This window comes from Panicum virgatum, chromosome 7K (genome assembly GCF_016808335.1).
Source record: "Panicum virgatum strain AP13 chromosome 7K, P.virgatum_v5, whole genome shotgun sequence".
NCBI lineage: Eukaryota > Viridiplantae > Streptophyta > Magnoliopsida > Poales > Poaceae > Panicum > Panicum virgatum.
Window position 1 is genome coordinate 38785528 of NC_053142.1, and position 5210 is coordinate 38790737.

Genomic DNA, 5210 nt, shown 5'->3' on the forward strand with positions numbered 1-5210 from the left:
GATCACGGAAAGAAGAAAATACTATTGGGATCCACCATACTTATATAGATATGGAGAAGATGGAGTCCTAAGAAGATGCATACCGAGAGAGGAACGTGAAGAAGTTCTAAGAAAGTGTCACTCGTCGGGATATGGAGGACATTATGGGCACTTTAGAACTCAAGCTAAGGTATGGGCTAGTGGATTCTATTGGCCCGAGATGCATGAAGACGCGAAAAGATTCGTTTCGACTTGTCCGGAATGCCAAAGGACGGGGAATATCTCGCAAAGGAATGCCATGCCGTTGAACTACAATTTACAAATAGATCTATTTGATGTCTGGGGAATCGATTTCATGGGACCATTTGTGAACTCACATGGATTTGAGCATATATTGGTCATGGTGGACTATGTTTCGAAATGGGTTGAAGCTATGCCATGTCGGAAGGCATCAACGGAGGAGTCCATACACATGATTAAATCGGTAATGTTCCCTCGATATGGCGTACCGAGAATCTTGATAAGCGATGGAGGAACACACTTCACGGGCAAAGATTTTGGTAAATGCTTGAAGAAATTGGGAATTGAACATAGAGTGTCCACGGCTTATCACCCCCAAACAAACGGACAAGCGGAAACTTCGAACAAGCAATTGAAGGATATCTTAAAGAAGACCGTGGTAAAAGGAGGGAAAGATTGGTCGAAGAGATTAGATGATGCACTATGGGCATATCGTACAGCACACAAAACCCCGATTGGTATGACTCCTTATCAATTTGTTTATGGAAAAACATACCACTTGCCGGTTGAGCTAGAACATAAGGCGTATTGGGCAATGAAGGAAATGAACTTTGATGCGGAAGCCGCTGGAATTAAAAGGAGAATCCAAATAAGCGAATTGGAGGAGTTAAGATTGAAAGCGTACAATAGTGCATCAATTTACAAAGAAAGGATGAAGAGATGGTATGACAAACGATTACAAAACAAGGAATTCAAAGGAGACAAGGTCCTACTCTACAATTCAAGATTCAAACTTTTTGGCAAAGGAAAATTACAAAGCAAATGGGATGGACCATACGTCGTACACTCGGTTTCACCCACGGGAGCGGTGACAATCATGGATGCGAAAGGCGACCAATATGTGGTGAATGGACAGCGACTAAAGGTATTCTTGGAGCCCGACATTGTGCCCCTTCATTACATCGACATATACACCATGGAGGAGGAACCGGAACGTCAAGCCTAACGACGTTAAGCAAGGTAAGTTTGTAAATATTCTCTTTTAGATTTTATTTTCATAGTTTTATTTCTATTCTGGACGAACTTTGAGTAAAACATAGGCTTCTAATTTATTGGTGTGCTCCTCGGAGAAAGTTGGAGTCCAGGGGGCTGAAAAACCCCCTGGGCCGGCCGGCCCAACACCCCTAGGCCGGCCGGCCTAAGCCTCCTCATGTGCGAATCGGTCTCAATTTTTGGTAGGTGCTAGATAAGGAAATTTCAAACCTGTGCCTTATATTTTTCGCATGCCAAAACCGAAGAGATTTTGGACTTCTCGTCCAAGTCTTTTCGGGACATAAATAGAGGGGCAGGGTAGATCTATTCTCTCATACTTTTCAATCTGCACCACCACCTCAAGAGAGACGTCGACAATGGCCGGTCCAGCGAGCGCAAGAGCCATGATTGCAGCAATGGAGATCGAGGAGAGGGGTTGGACGCCTGACACCCCCACGCCAAAGACGCCTAGCCCCATCTCGGCAACCGGTGCGCAGCCCCTCCTTGTTGAAGCAAAGCGATGTGAAGCGAAGGCCCCTCCGAAGAAATTCAATACCCAAGCACGGATGAGCGTCGGAGGGAAGGGCCGTCAATGGTACAACGAGAGGCTAGCTCAAGCCCAAAGGGTGGTCGTCGTCATCAGCAGCGATGAAGACGAAGGCGAGAAGCGACAAGACAAAAAGCCACCCGCACCTAGGCGTTCCTTGCGCCTCCTCGGAGTCAAAAGAAAGAACTACATCGAGCACACCCCGGAGCCGAAGGATTATGCTGGGGACAGCGATTGGGAGAGCATCATGAGCCCTGGTTCATGGGGTGCCACCGGTCGTGACTACGATGATGATTGGCCGGGGTGGGCCGAAGAGAAGAGAAAAGAGGAAGACGACCCCTCCGGAGGTGATAGCGGCAAGAAGAAGAAGGACGACGACGAACCCGAAGATGACAGTGCCAACAGCGGCAGGCATCACTTCGGATGCTGTTTCAAGTGCCGCAATGAAATCGCGGATCTCCGCGCCACCATCGATAGGTGTCACGATCAAATCGTGGCAATGGATCAAAGGATAGACGACATCGAGAGCTTGGCCGAAAAAGACTACAACTTCCTTGTCCGCAATATAAGGAAGTTATTTGGGATGGTCGAAGATCTACAAAAGCAAGGAGGAGGGCGTCCAAGATGCAATTGCCCGAGGTGCCGTTGAGAACGCCGACGAGTGTCACACCCGTCTTTTATATCATTGCGACGAGGACGCCGCATAATCTAAGCATGGGGGGAGGTGTGACGACTCGTAGATTTAATTTTGTTAGTCTTTGTTTACTCGAAAGTTCGTCGTGTGAGTGTGCTTTAATTCCGCATGTGTGAGAGTCATAGTTTAGGGTTGTGGGCTTTATTTTTCGCTTGTGTGAGAGTGAGTCTAAAATTAGTGTTGAGTCATGAAAACAAAATAAAAAGAGTCTTTGTTTTTGTTGGATCGTGCAATTTTATTTATGCATTCAGTTTTACTTTATTTTCTTTAAAGCAATTGTTCACGAGCGTTGTCATGAAAATTATTTCGTATTTGTGGAGCTTAGTAAATTATTCGTCCATGTTAATACCCACACTTGAGCTTTGATCTAGCACTTGGTTTTGATTACGCTTGCGAGTAAGGCATGATTTGGAGGACTTTAATTTCATAAAAATAATAAAACCCCTACAAGCATAAGGTTGATCAAGTTCTTGACAAGTTGAGAGTAAAAATCCTTTCATCCAAAAGGTTTATTTGTTCCACCATAAGTATTGGATGTACATTGAGTTGAGTTAGGATTTCTTTCTCTTGGGAGTTTTAATTTCGAGCAATGATCATGTCCGTATTTTTCATCTCTGAATTGCTAGCCACGTCAATATTCGGTAATGAGAATTCCTCATTGGAACAACTCATGAAATCTACCAGATTCCAAAACCCGAACCCGAGATTATCTTGTTTATTATCATCTTCCTTGACCACAACCCAATTGTGAGGATACGATCTGTTTCTGCGCATGATTTATATAAAACATAACTTTGGGATGAAGAAAGGAAGGAGTATTCAAAAGATGGACCGAATCCGACCTGGGAAAGCCCCAGGCCGGCCGGCCTACACCCCTTGAGCCGGCCGGCCTAGGCCTCTCTGGTCTCGGTTCGGGCTCCAAAAATTCAGGGAGACACTTCGGAGAATTGCCTATCTATGTTTTATAGAAATTGTCCTATGAAAAGGTTCGGAGAAGAGAAAGAAAATTAGAAAGAAAGAAAGAAAAAAATGTATGAGAAGAAAAAAAATGAAGGGATTCTATGGTTAGAGAAGTGCAAAGAGATATTACCTTGTTGTTTGAGAACAATATCCTCAATTCCAACCATGTGCAATCCGACAACGAGGACGATGCTTGTGCCTTGAAGTCAATCTTTTTGTATGCCTTTGCACATGTCCACCATTCTAAATCTTCTTACCCTTGAACCCTTTACATTATGAAGAAACTCTCATGGTCATTGCCTCGGAAGGTAAGCAATCATTAGAAGGTTTTCTTAATTTGACAATATATGTATGTACTTTGCTAAGCCTCACCTATAGCCCCACTTTTTACTTGAGAGACTTTCGGGAGATGAGAGCTTGCAAATAAAAATAGGATAGCCACTTATATTGAGAGACATGAAAGTACTTGTGCAAGAATCTTTGGTCTAACCTTTATTGCAGGGTATTTTGCTTCTTAAAAAAAAAGAAAAACCTCCAAGGATGGCAAGAAAAGCAAGTGTTGTCGATATTCGAGTTGCCGGCTAAAGGTAAGAGTTGTGGAGTAATATTGGATGAGTTTTTAAACGCCCATGATATGATTATCCTCGCTGCTCCTCTGACCTTTGTTTGAAGAAATATTGTTAGATTTGTTTGCATAAGTAAATTTTGCAGTTCGAGAACTCTTGAGCAACCCATGGAAGGATTTGGATGATTTGATTTGCTCGAGGACGAGCAAAAGCTAAGCATGGGGGGAATGTTGGCGCTCCTTAAGTACCCATTTTATTATTCAATTAGGAGTTGTTTTGGTAAATTCTTCGGGATGATTTATGTACTAACCCGCCACTTGGCACCCGAACTTGACCGTTTTCGATTTTGTCCTGGATTTTGGAGCATGTTGCATTTTGACAGGAATTTGGACATTTTCGGAGATGTTTTGACGCATGGTTACAACTGGGCTAAGATGAGGAATAAAAGGAAGGTTCAACACGCAAAATATGGGACCAAAAGGAGCCAGAAAAGGCCCAGGCCGGCCGGCCTGGAGTCCTTGGGCCGGCCGGCCTAGCCCTTTTCGGAGTCCATTTGATCTCGGTTTTCTTCAGCACGAAGTATGCGTCAACCCTAATCTATGTTTTACCAAAACCACCGACCATATCTGCCTATAAATACCCCGAAGCCGCCGTCAAAGGGGAGCACCGCAGAGGGATCGCAGAGATCGCAGAGAAGAGCATCCAGAGATACATTCGAGTTAGACACAAGAGAAAGGCGACACCGGAGGCCTCATCGTCCCTCGGCGCCGCTGCAAGTTGGAGGACAGCAAGGGATCCATCCCTTGCCGGAGATTTCGTCACCATGATCGACTACGCTTCGCTTAGCTTCATGGGGTAAAGTCCTCGTTTGTTCATAGGGTTGTAAGGAGATCTTGAGTTGTAATTGCCGAATCCTTTATGAGATTGATCTATCACGATTCTTGTTGATGATGCTTTGATGCCTAATAGTTCGCGACTTGGCTTTGAGTTTGCTTTGCTCTTGCATAGTTTACTTAGATTACATCAACTATCGTGTTCTTGTTGATTCGTTACCGATTATCCTCGTGTAGTGACAGTATGCGGGAGGGAAAGGTTTTGATCTTGGAACACACCTTTGGTAGATTAGATCCGTTCTTCGTTACTTGGCGATTACATCTCTAGTGATAATAGACCCTATGGACAAATGCTCTTC